At 41.6% G+C, this 21,883-nt stretch overlaps 1 protein-coding gene across 10 annotated transcripts in view; it reads right to left on the reverse strand.

Moving 5' to 3' along the window:
* LOC143940222 (retinol dehydrogenase 12-like) overlaps positions 1 to 21,883 on the reverse strand; it is a 90,466-nt gene that overhangs the window by 10,972 nt on the left and 57,611 nt on the right. The gene's annotated exons all lie outside the window — the stretch shown is intronic.

Genomic DNA, 21,883 nt, shown 5'->3' on the forward strand with positions numbered 1-21,883 from the left:
AAAACAAGCACATTTATTTTGAAAGCAAGGAGGATCTGTATCAACGACAATGGTCTATAGAAAGGGAAATCATAAAACATTGTTCCATCCTGAAAGTCAGTGTTTCACTAACTTGTCCTCAAGTCCTGTGAACAATCCATGTTTTGTGAATAGAGTTAAAGTGGTATTAAACCCAAAAGCAAACATTTATTATATTAACCAGTTCTAGAGTGCGGGCTGGCTGCACAGAATCACGTATATACAGTGCCTTGAAAGAGTATTCATACCCCTTGAAATTTTTGATATATTTTGTCATGTTACAACCAAAAAGGTAAAATTTACTTTATTGGAATTTTATGTGATAGACCAACACAAAGTGCCACATAATTGTGAAGTGGAAGGGAAACGATAAATAGTTTTCAATTTTTTTTTACAAATAAATATCTGAAAAGTGTGGCGTGCATTTGTATTAAGCCCGCTTACTCCTAACTAAAATCTAGTGGAACCAATTGTCTTCAGAAGTCACATAATTAGTAAATCGAGTCCACATGTATATGATTTAACCACTTCAATACTGGGCACTTAAACACCTTCCTGCCCAGACCAATTTTGAGCTTTCAGTGCTGTCGCACTTTGAATGACAATTGCGCGGTCATGCTACACTGTACCCAAATGAAATTTTTATCATTTTTTTCCCACAAATAGAGCTTTCTTTTGGTGGTATTTGATCACCTCTACGGTTTTTATTTTTTGCGCTACAAATAAAAAAATACCGAAAATTTTGAAAAAAAAAATGTTTTTTTTGTTTCAGTTTCAAAACTTTGTAGTTAATTCCTTTTTTTCCTTCACTGATGGGCACTGATGGGGCTACACTGATGGGCACTGATAAGGCGGCACTGATGGGCACCAATGATGTGGCACTGATGAGGTGGCATTGATGGACTCTGATATGTGGCACGGATGGGCGACACGGATGGGCGATACGGATGGACACTAATAGGTGGCACGGATTCGCATGGATGTGCGGCACAGATGGGCATGGATAGGCGGCACAGATTGGCATGGATAGGCGGCACAGATGGGCATGGGTGGGCACTCATAGGCGGCACAGGTGGGCACTCATAGGCGGCACAGGTGGGCACTCATAGGCGGCACAGGTGGGCACTCATAGGCGGCACAGGTGGGCACTCATAGGCGGCATTGGTGTTATACTGTACTTATGGATGCCAATCAGTGCCAAACAATAATGCATGCCAATCAGTGATGCTCATTGTGGGCACTGATTGGCATTCATTATGGGCACTGATTGGCATCCATTGTGCTGACTGGCATCCCTGGTGGTCTAGGGAGGATTACCTTTTCCCTGGTGGTCTGGTGGAGTCCCTGGTGGTCCAGTGTGGGCATCCTCAGGGGGGCTGTGCTGATAATCAATCAGCACAGACCCCCCCTGTCAGAGGAGCAGGCGATCGGCTCTCCTCTACTCGCGTCTGACAGACGCGAGTGAGGAAAAGCCGATCACCGGCTCTTCCCATTTACACTGTGATCAGCCGTGATTGGACACGGCTGATCACGTGGTAAAGAGTCTCCGTCGGAGACTCTTTACCGAGATCGTAGTTGCCGGGTGTCAGACTGACACCCAGCAAGAACGATCGCCGTGATGCGCGCCCCCGGGGGCGCGCAGCGGCTCATAATCCTGATCACGTCATATGACGTCCGATCAGGATTATGAAACCACTTTGCCACCGTCAATTGCCTATAGGGTGGGCGGCAAGTGGTTAATCTAATTATAAATACAGTTGTTCTGTGAAAACTAACACTGCACATCATCCTTAACATACCAGCCCCACTGTGAAACATGGTGGTGGCAGCATTATGTTGTGTGGATGCTTTTCTTCAGCAGGGACAGGGAAGCTGGTCAGAGTTGATGGGAAGATGGATGGAGCCAAATACAGGGCAATCTTAAAAGAAATAGTGGTAAGTGGAAATACCACCAACCAGCGCATATGGAAAAATCTTATATAATTGGATATGTATAATAACAAATAGGAGCAGCACGTTATGAGGATAATTGTGAAATAATTAAATTAATTGAAACCACGCTCTCTGTAAAAGTGCAAAAAAGTGCTAATATTGCATAAACCACAAACACTACAATTTATGAATACTATATTATGTGTAAGATTCTTAGCTTTGGAGATAATATTTCATAAACCACAAACACGACAATTTATGAATATTATATCATGTGTAAGCTTCTTAGCTTTAGAGTCCAAGTGTGGAATAAAAAAAAATAAAACAAAACACTCAAAAAACTGAAAAAGTAAAAAAAAAAAATCAGGAATCCCACTGTTAAGTGAAATAAAGTGTTCAAATAAACAATTTCTGGATATAATCTTCCTATATTCGGCAATCAACGCTTTATTGGAAGGTGCCCATAGAGAATCTTGCAACCGCAGCTCAATCTAAATGCTGTGTGGTCAGGGTTTCTATGGACCTATGCAGGTAATTGGTAGACATATTGTGGGGTCCTTGATGTGGAATTGGTCATAATAGACCATGAAATGCCATAAGTTAAAAGAGGAAAAAAGGCTCCCATGGTGAAGTATATCAAAAATGAAATAAAACCAAGTAAAAACTTCATAGGAGCTATATAACAAACACAACCATGTGTAAGGAGACGCCGTTGGTGTTCCAGTTGCGTTGTAAACGGTGGAAGTGATGTACCACGTTCAAGCCAGTTGGGTGGGCCAATCTGAGCTTGAGTTATTTTGCAAATTAGAATGGACAAGAATGGCACTTTCTAGATGTGCAAAGCTGGTAGAGACATCCCCAAAAGGACTTGCAGCTGTAATTGCAGTGAAAGGTAGTTCTACAAAATATTGACTAAGACCCCTTTTACACCGCCGAGCCTATAGCGTCAGCGGTAAAATGCTGCTATTTTTAGTGGTGTTTTACCGTCGGATTTACAGCGCATTTCGGCCACCAGCGGGGAGCTTTTACCCCCGCTAGCGGGCGAGAAAGGGTTAAAACCACCCGCAATAGCGGCGTTTTGCCAGCGGTAATACAGCGCTGCCCCATTGATTTCAATGGGGAGCAGCAATAAACACACCGCTCCTTCACAGCTCCAAAAAAGCTGGTTGCAGGACTTTTCCTGCCGTCCTGCCAGCACAACGCTCCGGTGTGAAAGCCCTTGGGGCTTTCACACTGGAAACAAAGGAGCATCAGTTTTAGGGTGGATTGCAGGCACCATTTCTAACATTATAGTGCCTGCAAAACGCCCTTGGTGTGAAAGGGGTCTTAGGGAGCTGAATACAAATGCACGCCACACTTTTCACATGTCACTTCAATGTGGCACTTTGTGCTGATCTAGCGCACAAAATCCCAATTAAATGCATTTACTTTTTTGGTTGTAACATGACAAAATGTGGAAAATTTCAAAGGGTAGGAATATTTTTTCAAGGTACTGTATATGTGATTCTGCATCTCCAGGTAGGGGGACACGCGTGCCAGTCCGTACTGTGACTGGCTCCAGCACGTGACGATTAGCAGTTCCCGGCCAATGATTATGACCGAGCCTCCGTTTGTGGGGGGGAAAAAAAAATGATACAGATTTTCTTTGCGTACAGTATTGCATAACTGCGCAATAGCTAGTTAAAAGTAATAGTGCGGAATAAAAGGGGTAAAGTCTTCCAGAGCTGAAGTGGTTAAGAGTACAAATTCTAAGATGTGATGATTGTGTTCATTTTCCTTTTAGGCGTTCTCTCTAATTTTCACCGGTGATCTGGCCAGTGAGTATGTTGTATTCTAAGACTGAGAACCAAACCATCAAAGACTGCCGATCACTCAGTTTACAATCTTCACTAAGCAGCAAGCCAGTGACTGTCAGTCACCAGCTCTCTGCTCAGTCCCTCCAGCGCTCACAGGAGCACCATGCTGGAGAGGGTGTGGGAGTGGCTGGTTCAGTCTCCCAACGGCTCGCTATGAGGGTGAGCCAGGTGCCAATCCAGGCATCTGGGTAGAACGTGGACCGGCTGAAAACAGGTCACAAGAGTGCAGAACAAACCGCACACCCGTGATCCCTTGGAGAAGTACAGCCAAACAACTTTGGCTATACTTCTCTATTAACACCAATAGGTGTGCTTACAATGATCATCTTTTTATTTATGTAAAACATTTAACTCAAAAAAGGAACAAAACTGTTGTTGCTGTAACTGCTTAAAAAGGGTTAGCTGGCTCCAGTTTGTTAGTGTATCCTACTCTGCTAGAACATCTACCGTATATACTCAAGTATAGGTTGATCTGAGTATAAGCAGAGGCCCCTAATTTACCACAAAAAAACCGGGAAAACTTATTGACTCGTGTATAAGCCGAGGGTGAGACATCCCTGTGTCCCGTCCATCCCTGTGTCCATCCCTGTGTCCCGTCCATCCCTGTGTCCCGTCCATCCCTGTGTCCATCCCTACCTACCTGTGCCAATCTGCAGCCTCTGTGTGCCATGCCGCACCTCTCCTCCTCGTCTGACAGACGGCGACCATTCCACTGTTCAAAAGCCACGCCTCTCTGTCTGTGATAGGCGGAACACTCAATTTCCCAGCAGTCAGTGTTCCGCCTATCACGGACATCCTCTCATCCTCGTCCGTAGTATGAGAATGAGCGGATGTCCGTGATAGGCGGAACACTGACTGCTGGGAAATTGAGTGTTCCGCCTATCACAGACAGGGAGGCGCGGCTTTTGAATAGTGGAATGGCCGCCGTCTGTCTACCTGATCTCCGTGACTCGAGTATAAGCCGAGGGGGGCACTTTCAGCCTAAAAAAAGGGGCTGAAAATCTCGGCTTATACTCGAGTATATACAGTAACACTCCCCTCCCCCCTCCCCAAGATCAACAATGCTTTGGTCTAAAAGGTGTCTCTGTTGTTCATTCATCCAGGGTGTGGGCACCCCAAGACCTGAATTGTGTTACTGGCCTGATCACCAGGTAAACGAATGCAGCCACCACATTTATTGATTGGTAAGCTGCAATATATTACAATTTTTGTTTTGGGGTTAAAGTTATAAGAATGCTTGTTATTTTTAAGCAAAAAATCCTCCTTTTCGAGTCCCTTGCCAGCGCTCCTCCCTCCTGCCGAATGCCCACATGGCAAGCAGCTTGCCATGGGGGCAACCAAGCAGAGCCGCTTCTCTGTGTGTCCATTCTGACACTGAGACGCCGATCAGCCCCGCCTCCTCTCCTAATTGGCCATCTCCCTTTGATTGACAGCAGCGGGAGCCAATGGTGTCTGCTGCTGTGTCTCAGCCAATCAGGTGGGAGAGTCCCGAACAGCCGAGCCTCTTGTAAAACAACAATGGATCAAGATGGGCTCAGGTAAGTATTAGGAGGGCTGCTGCACAAAGGTGTTTTTTTTTTTTTAAATCAATGCAATGAATGCATTGAGGAAAAAAACCTTCAGCCTTTACAACCACATTGCTGATACACAATTTACTCTTTGTACCTATGCATAGACAAATTTCCCTGCAAATGATGCTCTGTTAGTGGGATTTGAGGAGACCTTTGGAAAACACTATAAGAAAAACTTTGACAGATCTATATTAGTCATGTACTATATTGTCAAAGCATTGGGACGCCTGCCATTACACGCACACAAACTTCAAAGTGGTTGTAAAGGGAGAAAGTTTTTTATCTTAATGTCTTCTATGCATTAAGATAAAAAAGCCTTCTGTGTGTAGAAGCCCCCCTCAGCACCCCTAATACTTACCTGAGCCCTACCTCTCTCCAGCAATGTCCATGAGTGCCTTGGCCGTTCAGGACGTTTCTTCCTGACTGGCTAAGATACAGCAGCGGCGCCATTGGCTTCCACTGCTGTCAATATCAGGTTAGCCAATCAGGAGGCCAATCACGAGGGGACAGGGCCAAACCGAGACTTTGTTTGAATGGACACAGGAAGCTGCAGCTCGGCTCAGGCGCCCCCATAGCAACCTGGGGCCAGGAGAGCTGAAAAGGGACTTAAGAAGAGGAGGATCTGGGTTGCTCTGTGCTAAACCACTAGAGCAGCTAAATATAACATGTTTGTTATTTTTATAGAAAACAAACAAAAAAAGACTTTACAATCGCTTTAATGGCATCCTAGTCTTAGTCCGTAGGGTTCAATATTGAGTTGGCCCACCCTTTGCAGCTATAACAGCTTCAACTCTTCTGGGAAGGCTGTCCACAAGATTTAGGAGTGTGTCTATGGGAATGTTTGACCATTCTTCCAGAAGCACATTTGTGAGGTCAGGCACTGATGTTGGCCGAGAAGGCCTGGCTGGCAGTCTCCACTCTAATTCATCCTAAAGGTGTTTTACCAAGTTGAGGTCAGGACTCTAAACAGGCCAGTCAAGTTCCTCGACCCCAAACTAACTCATCCATGTCTTTATGGACCTTGCTTTGTGCACTGGTCATGTTGGAACAGGAAGGGGCCATCCCCAAACTGTTCCCACAAAGTTGGGAGCATGAAATTGTCCAAAATGTCTTGGTAGCCTTAAGAGTTCCTTTCACTGGCACTAAGGGGCCTAGCCCAACCCATGGAAAACAACCCCACATCATAATCCCCCCTCTATTAAATAATTTGGACCAGTGTACATAGCAAAAAAAAAACAACATGAAGGCATTCTTTTGTCTGGAGGTTTAAGCTCCACATATGGAAAGGCTTCTTCGCAGTAAGAAAAAGGAGTGATCCCTGATGCCACACATCTGAAAGATCCTATGGAGGTGAACAGAGTGGCAACCTCAGCCTAAACTCTGACCAGGCCACGCCCCATGTTTTTATCTGCCTCCTGGAACTTAGTCATGGGTATTCTTCACAGAAAGAGCTGTGAAAATGTGGAATAGGCTTCCTCAGGAGATATTCTAGATAAAGGCTCAAGGTTTTTATTTTTTTTATTTTTTTTTAACAACCTTCCCTGTGCAGCAGCCCCCTAAATATTTACCTGAGCCCCATCGCTATCCAGCTATGTGCGCAAAAATCTCGGCTCTCTGGGGACTCTACCTCCTCATTGGAGGAGGCAGCAGCGGGTCATTGGTTCCCACTGCTGGCTAATCACAGCCAGTGAGCCAATAAGATGAGTGAGGGGGCAGGGCCGAGATGCAGCTCGTGTCTAAATGGACACACAGAGCAGCGGCTCGGGAGTGAGTCTGCTTGGGTGCCCACATAGCAAGCGATTTGCTCTGGGACTCTTGGCAGGAGGGTGGAGCCAGGCGTGCCGGTGGGGGGGATCCGAGAAGAAGAGGATTGGGGCTGCTTTGGGCAAAACCACTGCACAGAGCAGGCAAGTACGACATGTTTGTTATTTAAAATAAAAGAAAATAAATTAACATTAATATCACTTTAAATGCAAGTCAGAATGAGGTCACCTGTAGGTGAAATGCACCAATCAATGAATTCTAAATGTTCTAAGAAGCATCTTAGTTTGGATTCACACCTATGCATTTTTAGTGCTTTTTGCATTTTGCAGATTTGCACTACAGAACATGTTCCACAGCAAACCATGTTAAATGGGCTGTAGTGCAAATCTGCAAAATGCAAAAAGCACTAAAAATGCATAGGTGTGAATACAGCCTTAATCTGTTGACACAGGCCCCAAGTATGTAACCATTAGATTTTACCAGTATCTCGTACCTTCCTGATGTAGATAAAGCAACACAGAAATGCCATTAAGGATGCTTATTGAGTATGATGTTACTCAAAGCAGATCATAAACAAAAAACAAAAATGTAATACATTGCACTTTAGCAGTCCTTAGATGAGGTGTATGCGCTTGTTTTCTTTTTCAGGGTTGTTTCCTTTATTTTTACTTTACTGCGAATAACACACTTTCTTTCCTGGGCACTCATTCCATTGTATCTATAGATAGAGCCATAGCTGTCGCCCAGACTGGACTCTCTGTCTATTACATGGGGGGTAGGGGGATTAGTAGTTTACACAAAGAAAATAGCACAAACCATGTTCTCAGTTCAGCTCCCAGGAAGTGACAGACACGGCATTTCTGGCAAGATAAACGGGTATTTTCTGTACTTGTTATAAAATATGCTTAGGCTGAAAAATTAAAACGAATGCAGCCAACACATCTAAGGATGTATGCCTTGTGACATATTACAGTTTTATACTTGGAGTTAAAATGTCTTTTACCTTTTAACTAAGAAATACAAAAATGGAAGTACAATTTTACAGCCCACTCTTGTCCTTGAATATGTAATGATTAATACTACAGTATTTAAAAAAAAAAAAAAAAAAAAAAAAAAAAAAAAACGCGCACACACATAATGAACTAGCAGCCTGCAGGGAAGCAAGGCCAGGAGATGCCACTTCCTCTGTGGGCGTGAACAGGTCTGAAGAAATGCCAGAAGTGGCACAGAGACCAGGTGGCACAGCTAAAGCTTCCTTTTGAAAATCCAGATACTTATGACTCCGTCAGTAGTAAATCTTTTACAGGCAACTGAACATTCAGCTGGACAAATGCACCTCTTTGGTCATTTGCCATTTCTGCAAGTCGTGAAAGCCAAATCACAGCGTGGCCTTCTGTAAATATGCATTTCTAGTAGCACACGCCAAGAGATTCATGGCATGAAGTGAGAACGCCTAATGAGAGATGAAAACATGTCCGTATCAAAATAAAGACGCTGGGTCATCCATATAATAAAAAGGATGATTTACTTTTATTCTCTCTAAGTGGATTAAAGTCAAATTAATATGTTCTTAATAAAGATGATAAGCATCATGCAGTCTTGGCAACTGTGCTACTAATTCAAATGCACCATGAAATCTCAGAATAAAGAGCAATACAGTGCAGATTATTTGCTGGAATATTAAATATGAAGCCCACCCAGAATCATATACTTAAATACGGAAACATCAGATTCATTAAAATAGCAATACAGATCTGCGCAATCATATTGTGCAGATCTGTGAAAATATATATACTAATAATAAAAATGTGTGCCTACCGAGATTAGCCAACAAGGCCCCCCAGCAACAATAGTAACTAGTGTGCATTTGAGTAGCTTCTCTAAATTCTTGCATTCCAGCATCTGTAGGACATTTGTTTTCTCTTACAGATCATCTGTATGGAACCAATGGATGCCAAGTTTCTTTTTTTTTTCTTAAAGCTGTCTGCAGTGACTTGCAGAGTAGCAGAGGAGGGAAGAGACACAGACATTATTATACAGCGCCAACAGTTTGTGCAGAGCTTTACAGCAGTGTTTCTCAACTCCAGTCCTCAAGGCGCCCCAACAGGTCATGTTTTCAGGATTTCCCTCAAATGAAACGGCTGTGGTAATTACTAAGGCAGTGAAAACTGATCAAATCACCTGTGCAAAATAATGGAGAGCCTGAAAACACGACCTGTTGGGGCGCCTTGAGGACTGGAGTTGAGAAACACTGCTTTACAAAATAAAATAAAAACTAAATTAAGATAGTATAGTTCCAATAAAAAGTTTAGGAAGGTCCTTCACGTGAGAGCTTACAATGCTAATGCTGCAGGCTTACATTTTGCTCTGCTCTTCGGAGACTGTTGGGACCGTGTGGTCCAAAAAAATATTATGCATAAAGAGTGTGCAAAATAATTTGTCGCCTACAACTGATCAGATTCAAACAAAAAAACAACTGCGCTAACCAAAAAAAATGAAGTGCAAATTAGAAGTTTTGACAGAGAGAGGCCCTAAGAATATAGGAAAATGTAACATAGGATTTGCATTAAGGGTTAATGTGAAGTTCAGAAAGATCATTTCTGAGTGGAGAAAGCTGTGTTTTTGGCTCTCTCTAGGTTCTGAAGTTCTGGATTGGAACGTTTAATCCTGAGTCCAGGTTTTGCTAGATGCCTGCAACCTGGCTGACCACACAGGTTTGCAGGACCGCTCCCAGTGTGGATGGAAGGTCTCACCCAGGGTCAGAGGACCTCAGCCAGAAGTCCCGAGACAGAGGTCTCAGTTGCAGGAGTCCTGCTGGCTCCCATCAGGGTGTCACGAGAACCCCAATCCATAAACCAGAGGTGGGCCATGCAGCAGGACGCTGTGACTATGGCTGCTTTTACACTGGGATGGGCGGGCGTTGATGGTAAAAACGCCGCTAGTTTTAACGGCACTTTACCATTGTTTTAGTGGCGCTATTCGCGCGCTAGAAGCGAACTTTTAACCCCCACTAGCGGCCAAATAAAAGGTTAAATGCGCCGTGTAGCTTTGGCAGCATTGCCCATTCATTTCAATGGTCAGGAGCAGTGCATACATTGCTCCTCCACCTCCCCAAAGATGCTGCTTGCAGGACTTTTTCTAACATCCAACAAGCGCACTGTGCTTTCATACTGGGACTGCAGGGGAGGCATTTTTCAGGCACTTTACAGGCGCCATTTTTAGCCCAAAAGTGCCTGAAAAACACCCCAGTGTGAAAGGTCTAAAAGGAGAGAGAGCCAAGTACTCCAGGAGAGCTGTACAACACTTTCAAAAGGGACTGGTAAGAGGAGCAGCATTGCTGCCAACAAGTGAGTCAGTGGGCTCGATATTTTTGTTTGCGCACATCGTTTGGAAGAAACCCATGTGTGGCAACTGATACATGCAAACTTTCCATTTATTGAATAAAAGTGGGATGCCACACCATAAAATACAGTTCTGGACTGGCACAACTCATTGCAATTGCACCTACTGCTTAAGTTTAATCATTCCAATCTCACAAAGTCTAGAAGAATGTGTTGCCTTGGGTGTAATAACTACGCGACGTCATCACGCTCAGAAGTTGTGAACGGCCATCTGAACATATACTCTCCATTGATGTCCATGCTTAAGGGGGCAATATTTACTATGTTTAAAAAAGGTGAATCTTATCTAATGCTTGGGATTACGGAGTGCACTTGTCTTGTGAGTGGGTTCATACTACACCATGAGAGTTTTTATCTATTTCTGCTGCTGAGTGGGAAGATTCAAACACTACAGAGACCCATCGTATGTTCAGGGAGGATTGCTGTCAATGTTCTGACCCAGGGATCTGGGAAAGCTGTGTTTGACCATACCATTGTGTGGGTCATTTTTTTAGGTTAAGTGGCAGCTGTGACAGGTGGCAGGACATAGCGGTGGAACACTTTTTTTCTGTTGGAACATGCATGCAAAATGCATTACCATTAGTGTGGAGATACACAGAAGTTGTAGACTATAATACTATAATTTATTAAGGATTGAGGGCACAGTTAAAACGTATTTGTGGTCACCGTTTTGTAATTTTTTAAATTTTATTTATATAAATAAGGAGATGAAATGTGTTTATGTATTTCATGGCGTTTTTCATATATTTATTTGGTTGCACTGAGCTCTGCATATTTAAATGATTAGACACCTTGCTTCATCTTAAACTGCAAAAATGACAGTTGGAAGCTGGTTTCCATGTTGTGCAATATTCTTATACTGAGAGGGTCATTAGTTCTCTAATACTACAGTGGGATTTTGTGAAAGAAAGTCTGTATACAAGCAATGCTTCCCAGAGTTCTTTTATAATGAATGCTGTAGTGCCCAAGTATGTATATCTATGATTTGACAGCTTGAACACTGGACTGTATTTCTGTGGCAAACAGCTTTTGGCAGGAAAAAATTCAACCAGGCCAATTGACTTCTCCACTTCAGAGGATCATTTAGATGTGTCTGCTGCAAACCATGCAAATCCAGCCAAACTCGGCAAGATGGGATGGGGATCTTAGCTGGTACTATAGGTAAGTACTTTAGCACCTTCAATGACATTTAAATTAGGTAATTATTTAAAGTGGACATTCAGTATTATTTTTTTCCATTTTTCATCTCCATTTTCCAAATCTGCCCTTGTTTTAACTTTGGATAGTAAAACATTTTGTTTCTGCCAGTAAATAAATACCTTATACAGCCCACTTACGGTTTCTTGTGTGGTAAAAAGCCTAGACTTATGACATCATGCACAGCTCTGGCTCTCGTGAGAGTTTGCCACAAAGGGAGGGGGGATAAGTCATAAGAGGGCCAATGAGAGCTGCAGGGCTGCAGAGATGGAGATGTGCCTCTGTGTAAATCCAGGAAGTGAACAGGTTACAGCCAGACTCAGTGGAGGGAGATTTCTGCAGCATATTTGGCAAGTACAGAATCACAGTTTATATAAAATAATATGCGTATAAGTGGTTATAAGCAGTTGGAGGGAAGCTTCAGAATGGCAAAGATGTTGTTATTACAAATTATGTGAGCAGACTGCAGTTCCTCTTTAAGTAGAAAAAGAACACTGAAGAAGGAAATAAAGCATTGACCAAGATCTTTAGCATATGTCCTCCTTTCAGGACAAAGCCTTCAAAAGCTGCTGTGACCACCTAAAATCGACAGTAGCTACTATAATAAAAGAGTGTCACATTGAAAAAAACAAAAACAAAAAACAAAGACATAGCTAACCCACAAATTTAGAACATGACGTTGTCCCCTGTACACTAGGGCCGGAACAGTGAATCGATTATGAAATTAATCGATTACTATTTTAGAATCGATTAATTGGCCAGCCGATTAGTCGGTCTGCATACAGACTGCATTATTTGTTTACATATCAGGTATTACAGTGCAGCACACATACAGCTCAGTACACCATCCATACATGTCAGTAAGTGCCTGAGAACGTGTGAATGTGTGAGGAGTATAGAGTATACCTCATGGGACATATAGTCCTGGGCAGGAAGCAAGTGGTTCTAAAGGCAGATGTTTTCTTTACCTTGTTATAGGGGCACTCTATACTATACTTTGCAGCTTGCTATTGGGGCACTCTGAAGGCAGGAGGAGCCAGAAGTGTCGGCGGGGGACCCTAGAAGAGGAGAATCAGGTCTGCTCTGTGCAAAACCATTACACAGAGCAGGCATCTATCTATATCTATAGATAGGTGTGTGTGTGTGTGTGTGTGTGTGTGTGTGTGTGTGTGTGTGTGTGTGTGTGTGTGTGTGTGTGTGTGTGTGTGTGTGTGTGTGTGTGTGTGTGTGTGTGTGTGTGTGTGTGTGTGTGTGTGTATATATTTTTTTTTGTTAATTAAAAACAACAAACAAGACTTTAAGGCTCCATGCACACTGAAGCTCAAAAAAGCTATTTCTGGACGCCAGATTGCTGGCAGAAAACGCTGGTTGAAAAACCTGCTTTTAACAGCGTTTTATACTAGCGTTAATGAGCGTTTTACAGCGTTAGCGTTAATGGGCGTTTTTTATAAAAATACACAGAGGACACTCCAAAAATCCCACAATGCATTGAAAAATAGAATGCCGAACACTAATGAACGAGCGTTAATGAGCGTTAATGAGCGTTTGTCGTTTTTTGCCGCTGAAAAACGGCACTTTGAACGCGAATTTCTGGCGTTCAGAAAAAAGCCCATAAACTCCACTGCTCATTAAAGCTGAAAAACGTCCATGTGTGCATGGACACATAGGCTAACATAGAGTGGAGTTTATGGGCTTTTACAAAAAACGCCCAAACGCCAATAAACTGCAGTTTATCAGCTTCAGTGTGCATGGAGCCTAAAGACTCAGGGAAGATCAGCATCTGAACCCAGAGAAGGTTTGCGTGGTCATGCAACACTGGACCCAAAATCTTTTTACATTTTTTGCGCTATAAACAAAAGAAGAGCGACAAGTTTGAAAAAAATAAATAAAAACACTATAATAAATATCAATATTTCTAAAAACTCATATAGATAATATCTGACAGTTCTGTGATATATGGACAGTCCCAGTTCATATAGTTTAAAAGTCAAGGGTAACGTGGAAAAAAGACGCAACATGCAAGAATAAGTCCTCAGTAGTGATCAGTGTGCTCGAATACAAATCATAGTCATTGTGCATCCTTATCTGTGCTTCCATCACCATTAGTACAGGCCGCTCACCTTACTCCGTGGACCTGTGAGTGCTGCACTATTTTTTTATTTTATTTATTTTCAACGAGTGCAATACATTGACCTTGAGTGTTCAGCTGCTTATGATAGGTATATTAGATTTGTGTTTGCGCTGACTGAACTCATCTGCTTATAATATTCCAATTTAAAAAAAAAAAAAGTTTAGGCCGATATGTATTCACAATAAGCGTATATTGATTGGTTTGCGCAAACCTTATAGTGCCCACCAAATAGGGGCTAGACTTATGGCATTTTTATTATATATTTTTTTTAACTAGTAATGGCATCGATCTGCGATTTTTTAGCATGACTGCGACATTGCGGTGGAAAGATGGAACACTTTTGACATTATTTTGGGACCACTGACAGTTATAAAGCTATCAGTGCTATCAATATTTACTGTATAAATGTCATTGGCAGGGAAGGAGTTAACACTAGGGGGGGGGGGGCGATCAAAGGGTTAAATGTGTTACCTAGGGAGTGATTCGAATTGTAGGGGGAGGGGACTGACTAGGGGAGGAGACCGATCGGTGTTCATACTCAGTATGACCACTTGATCAGTCTCCTCTCCCGTCAGGACATAGATCCACATTCCTGCTCTGTAACGAGCGATCGCAAGCATCCGGAGGACTCCCTAGTGATGTGGTGGGCTCACGTGCCTGTGCCCCCCCCCCCATACTGCCTGGAAGCTGAGTATGTCATGACGCCCACTTAGGATGGGAGTTCCCATCTGCGGACAACATATGACAATGGGCGGGTAGGGAAGTGGATGAAGGGCTAATTTTAGTTTTTTTATCCCCATGATGACAGGTGATACAAAAAAAATAAAAAAATAAAAAAAAGCATGCTGCAGTTTCTAAACGTCTTAGGCCTGGTTCACACCTATGTGTTTTTTGGTGCTTTTTGCAGAAACGCACTACAATTCATTTACCATGGTTTGCTATGGAACACATCTATGTTTTTTTTCAGCTGCTGCGTATTTGGAAAACGGGATTTTGCTGCAAATATTCATACGAAAAATCTTTGTACATTCGCTAAATGAAAGAATGTTGTTTGAAATTTTCACTTGCTTTTGACATTCTGTTTTAAAATGAATGTCATTTCTGAATGAAAACCACATACATGGTCTGAAAATTCCTTTGGCCAAGAAGTTTTCTATTATTTCTAAATGTTCCCGTCACTGTGGTTGAAAACGAATGTAGATTTGTCCCCACTAATGATTACAAAATCAAACGTTCTTAAAATGACATTTTTTTTTTTAAAGAAGACATTGTTTTTGTATGGCCAACATATATTATATTACGTTTCTGCTTGAAAATCTGCAAAACAGTCTAACTTTTTTTTTTGCTTTAAATAAAAAAAAAAAAAATTATCTCGGAGTCTGATGATATTTACCAGATTCACCCTCTAATAGTATATACAGTATACCTGTCTGTTATTCTCACAGTGGATTAGAGATTTTGCTCCCTAACCATATAGTTGGTTATTTATATTTACCACTGCCTAGAGATATTTAAGAATTGCCTTTTTTAAAACTTTACATATTAACTAAATTATACAACACACTTTTTTTTAAGGTTATTAACCCATTAATCGAAACACAAAAAATCGGCCAACTATTCGATTATGAAAATAATCGTTGGTTGCAGCCCTACTGCACACATAAGCATATTACCTTAATTACCTCTGAGGCATAAATAGGCAGATTATGGCATATCTCTAAAGCTGGCTATAGAGGGAGCAATTTTCTTTCCTGCAATCACAGGAAGAAAAATTGCTTGATTCATCAGTGTTGATGTGGGAATCCCTTCCATGTAGCCATTGTGCTCTCTTGTAGACGAGTGGGGGGAGAGAGTGTGCGGGGAGTCCCCCAAGCTGGGAGAGCACACAATGATTATTGCTGTCGGCTATAGTTGCTGGCAATAATCACATGAAAAATCTAACATGCTGGTTGTACTCAAGTTTATTGATTGAACAATATGGGTAAATCAACCTGCCCATACAAGGTTTGAATATTGGCAAGTCCCTGCTGAACTGGCCAAGATGTAAACAATCTTTTCAATCAGGGTGCATTCTGGGCTTGTTAGGGGTGACTAGCTGTGTCCAATATTCCTGCACTGTCATGCATTTCCATAATATAGACCAGTGGTCTCTAAACTGTGGCCCTTTGCTTGCTTTTATCTGGCACTTAGGGCACTATTTCATTCACTGATACCAACAATGGGGCATAATTTTACCCTCCACTAACACCAGTGAAGGGATACAATTCCTCCCAATGACCAACAATTGGGCCAATAACACCAATTATGGGGCACAATTGCTCACACTGACATTAACGATGGGGTACAATTCCTCCCATTGACACCAATTGATCCCCCCCCCCCCATGACACCATTGTTGGGATATGAATCCTCCCAATTACACCAACCACAGGGCACAATTCCTCCTGCTGACAAAGATGGGGTATTTTTTTCCCCCGCTAATTTTTGGACATTTTCTAATCCCTGATTTTCCTTTAAAAAAAAAAAAAAAAAAAAAAAGTTGTTAGCTGCCTGTCTTTCACACTGATCCAGTGGCTTTACATTTTGAAGCACTAACCAGGAACTCCGGTTTTGCTCTGACTTCCTAATGTGCATATTTGTTCCAGATCTCTGACTTGAAGCATTGAAGCCAAAGACCGCCCCCAAAAATTTATTTTAGTGGTTCTAAAGCCTAAACATTTTTTACCTTAATGCATTCCTTGCATTAAGGTAAAAAATATTTAGGCATCAGCATCCCCCCCCTCACCCCCCTGTCTGCAGCTCTTCTCTCCCCTTACTTCCAGGCCTTGCTGGCTGTGCTGGGGTACTGGGATTCATTGGTTCCCAGTGCTGTCAATCAAAGCCAGTGACAATCGAGTGGGGTCGAGTCCCGCTGTGTGTGTGTCAATGAATGCAGCAGCAGGGCTCGTGAGAGAGCATGCACAAGTGCCCCCATGGGGACACTAGAGAGGAGGGACCAGGAGCAGCAGCTGGGGACCCGAGAAGGGGAGGTTCTGTGAAACTCCATATATAGACATGTTTGTTATTAAAAAAAATAAAAAAAGTATATATAACCTTTACAAATCACTTTAAAGTTTTGTTTTTTTTACCCCCTTTAGCCTCAACACCCTCCTGTCCCTGCTGTGATAGTTTTTATTTTTTTTGTGATTCATACAATTTGTTCTGCATTTTCCTACAATTAATTTTTTGTAATGTAAACAAACAGGTGACTGACTCCACCAGGCTGCAAGTGAATTCTTTACTCTCTTGCAAAGATCGGGTGTTCTAGATAGTCATTACTTCCAGGTGTGTCAGACCCACCTGGAAACATCAGTGGGACCTGGAAAAGAGTGAAGAATGGCTTTCCACTCAAAATCTCTCGCTCCATGCAGAGTTTTTGCTATTTGTTTTTAAAGTGAAAGTAAACTTCCATCACTAAATTTTACCTATAGGTAGTGTAAATATCTCCTAAAAGGTGCACAGTTTAGGAGATATCTACTATATATGCAGCCAGTGACTTTGAGAGTCCATTCAAACAGGGGCAACTTTGGATCCGACTTGAAGTCGTCCCAAGTTGCCTCAAGTCGAGGATCATGAAATAATAAGTAAGTAATGAGAGACGTCTTAATGCACACTACTGAAGTCGCTCCGACTTCAGAAAAGGTTCCTGTACTACTTCAATCCGACTTCTATGGGGACTTGTACCCATTGATTCCAATAGAAGTTGCCTCCAAGTCGGATCCCCTGTCTTAACTGAAGCAACTTTCCAGGAAGTAAAGAGTTTTCTAGGCAAACCCCTCCTTCCCACAGAGCCAATAATTAGGTTATTGGCCACTGGCAAAGTCCCCTGTCCTGAAGGCAATTTCCCGTTACCTTGTAAGTTGCCTCAAGTCGTGCTGTGATTCATATTCAAGTCATGGCCAAGTTGCCTCCCAAAGTCGCGCTGGAAGTCGTGTTGCCCCTGTGTGAATGGACTCTAAAGGAACGGCCAACAGAGCTCTGTGCCATAAAAGGTGGCTCCCACGCGCATAAGTTACATCATCGTGGCTCTGGCCAGTCACAGAGCTGGACTCCGTGAAACTGGAAGCAAGATGGAAGCGCCTGCAGCACTGACATCTCGCCGCTGGAAAGGCTTCATTTTCAGGTAAGTTTAACATAAAGTGCTAGTATGTGACCAATATTAGCACATTATAACTTTACTTTGCAGGGTACAAAAAAATAAAAAAATAAAAAAAAAATAAAGTCCAGCGGTTTACAACCGCTTTAAGTACTATTAAAATATTTTTACCAACTTCAGTACTGCATTGGTAAAAAGTAACAGACATGGGACTGAGATTATATATATATATATATTATTATTATATATATTATATATACTATGCTTACTAGACCTGACTAGTTGGCTCACAGAGGGAAAAAAGTCACAAAAATAAGCAGATTCAAGTGCCAAAAAAGGTTGACATTTAGATGGACAAAAATATATTGCTTAGACCAGCTTTTCTCAACCTTTTCAACACAGAGGAACCCTTGAAATAGTTCTCCGGTCTCAGGGAACGCCTGCTAAAAATGAGAAATCTACAACTTATGATATAATAGTGTGATGGTCAGTGGCAAGGATTGCTTCATTACAGATAAGGAAGATCAATGGTGTCAGTGGGAACTTATCTGAGAGGCAGAAATTGCCCAATGCTGAAGGAACCCCTAGCAACATCTGGAGGAACCCTGGTTGAGAATCACTGGCTTAGACAATAGAAGACCATTCAAACATTAGCCATGTCATTCAAATGGTTAAGACCTATGAAGAAGTCCTTACACCATAGATGGCATTATCCAACTAGAACTTTCACAACTCTGCTTCTTTTCTTGGACAATCAAAACATTCCATGGCGATTGGATCAAGGTGTCCATACTACCCATGTCAGTGAGGTATATTCCCAGTGGCTAAGTGGTTAGCACTTCTGCCTAGTAGCACTAGGGGTCGTAGGTTTGAATCCCAACCACAGCACTACTGTTTTGGAGTTTACATGTTCTCTCTGTGCCTGCATGGACTTCCTCCGGGTACTCTGGTTTTCTCCTACACTCTAAAGAGATTTTGGCAAGTAAATTGGCCTAGTATGTGTATGTATGAATGCAAGTTAGGGACCTTAGATTGTAAGCAAAAATGGGGTCCACTACCCCCACCTATGACTGGCCATTGCAGTAAGTAGCATTGGAGGGCAAATAGATATAAACAAGCCCAAAGAAAAGATCCAAGCTTACTTACCGTCCAGCCCGGGAAAATCGAATAAACCTAACAGAATTCCCTTAAAAACAGATGGTAAGCTCCTTGAGGGCAGGGACTAATGGGAATGTACAATATATATGTAAATCGCTGCATAAATTGACGGTAATACATAAGTATTTGAAATAAATAGTATTATAAGGGATTTCTATAGCACCGACAGTTTACGGATACGTAATACAGTAGGAATCAAAGGGCCCTGCGCATTAGAGCATACAATCTAAGAGGGAGGGTCAAGAGATACAAAAGGTAATAATGTAGGGGATGGGTTGATGGAGAAAATAAATCTACAGTTGTTAGGTGGGGGCAGGATAGACTTCTCTGAAGAGATGTGTTTTTAGGGATCGTCTGAAAGTAGACATTGTAAGAGATAGTTGGACAGGTTGGGATAGGGAGTTCCACAGGATGGGGAAGGCTCTGGCGAAGTCCTGGAAGTGAGCATGGGATGAGGTGATGAGAGAGCTAGAGAGCAGGAGGTGTTGGAAGGAAGGAAGAGAACGATTTGGTTGTTATTTTGAGACTAGAGATGTAGCTACGGGCCAAGTTGTGGATGGCTTCGCAAGTAGTTATTAGTATCTTGAATTTAATTTGTTGGGTGAGAAGAAGCCAATAGGAGGGATTGGCAGAGAGGGGTAGCAGACATTGAGCCGTTTGTAAGGTGGATGAGCTTGGCAGCAGCATTCGTGGTGGACTGGAGGGGGGGTAGAATATGTAAGGGTAAGCCAATGAGTAGGGAGCTGCAGTAGGGTATATTTCTGATGTTCATTAGAACTGAAGAGGTGGTATGGATAAACTATGAATGTCATCAACATTACAGAACAAATCCAGTTGAACGTGACTAACTGCTACTAGCTCTACCATGACCTGGATAATGAGAACTGTCACAGACAGACAAAAGTAGAAACACTTTTTAGGATAGCTGTCTTTCAATGGGAATGCTTGTTGCAGCTTTGACAAGAATTGAATAAACTCCAGGACACTGTTGTGCTGAAATCTACTCTGAATTCTTGACAAATGCCTGCTGTACCTATCCTATTTTTTTTTAAAACATTTAAATACATAAAATGCCAAGAATAATTTGTGTCTATTAGCCACCTAAACTAAACTATACTTTTCTGCCAAATGAAATTTATAACAGACACTGTAGTAATAAGAGATTGCTATGGTGGTGTTACAGCAAAACTCAAGATCTGGAAAGACATATTGAGGTTAGGGTTAAAGCCAGCTCAAGAAGAAGAAGAATAGAAAAAAAAATCACCTTTAGAAAACGGGAAGAATGGTCTCTGTAGCCCTCAGAAAAAAAAATAAAAAAATCACACATTTAATTTATCTTATTATGCAACAGAAGTGTGACAGCAAGGCAGACTAATATAATTCTTCTTTCACACATATGAGGTAATGTGATAATTTGTCAACTGCAGGAATAGTTGTATTCAACCACCAGGTAAATCTAATAGGGCTGCAAGAAACGATTATTTTCATAATTTATTAGTTGGCCGATTGATTAATTGATTAATTGGATAACTACCTTAAAGTGTGGTGTAGAATTTGGTTAATATGTAAATTTTTTTTTTTTTTTTTTTTTTAAACTTTACATATTAACCAAATTCTACACCACACTTTAAGGTAGTTATCCAATTAATCAATTGGCCAACTAATCAATTATGAAAATAATCATTCCTTGCAGCCCTATTAGATTTACCTGGTGGTTGAATACAACTATTCCTGCAGTTGACAAATTATCACATTACCTCATATGTGTGAAAGAAGAATTATATTAGTCTGCCTTGCTGTCACATTTCTGTTGCATAATAAGATAAATTAAATGTGTGATTTTTTTTTTTTTTTTTTTTTTTTTAAAAGACAATTTATTCTTAAAAAACTATATGCAGTGGTAAATATAATTAACCATCTATATGGTTGGGGAGCAAAATCTCCAATCCACTCAGAATAACAGACAGATGAGATGTACTGTATAAACTATTGGAGGTTGAATCTGGTAAATATCAGCAGACTTCCAGATCAAATTTTTTTATTTAAAAGAAAAAAAAAAAAATTAGACCGTTTTGCCGATTTTCAGACAGAACTATAATACAGCGGATATAAAAGGTATACAAACTCCTGTTAAAATGTCAGGTTTCTGTGATATAAAAAAATGAGACAAAGATACATTTCAGAACTTTTTCCACCTTTAATGTGACCTACAAACTGTACAACTCAGTTGAAAAAAACTGAAATCTTTTAGGTGGAGGGGCGTAAAAATAAAAAAATTAAATATGGTAACATAAGTGTACACACCCTTAAACTGATCTTAAACTGATACTTTGTGGAATTACTTTTTTTTTTTTTTTTTACAGCACTTAGTTTTTTTGGCAATATTCGCCCTCTTCTGTGCAAAAACACTCCAAATCTGTCAGATTGCGAGGGCATCTCCTCTGCACAGCTCTCTTCAGATCACCCCACAGATTTTCAATCGGATTCAGGTCTGGGGTTTGGCTGGGCCATTCCAAAAACTTTAATCCTCTTCTAGTGAAGCCATTCGTGATTTGGATGTATGCTTTACGTTGTTACACTGAAAGATGAAGTTCCTCTTCATGTTCAGTTTTCTAGCAGAAACCTGAAGGGTTTTGTGCCAATATTGACTGGTATTTGGAACTGTTCATAATTCCCTCTACCTTGACTAAGGCCCCTGTTCCAGCTGAATAAAAACAGCC

The sequence above is a fragment of the Lithobates pipiens genome, unplaced genomic scaffold (genome assembly GCF_037356315.1).
Source record: "Lithobates pipiens isolate NorthernLeopardFrog02 unplaced genomic scaffold, aLitPip1_a1.2 Scaffold_3, whole genome shotgun sequence".
Taxonomy (NCBI): domain Eukaryota; kingdom Metazoa; phylum Chordata; class Amphibia; order Anura; family Ranidae; genus Lithobates; species Lithobates pipiens.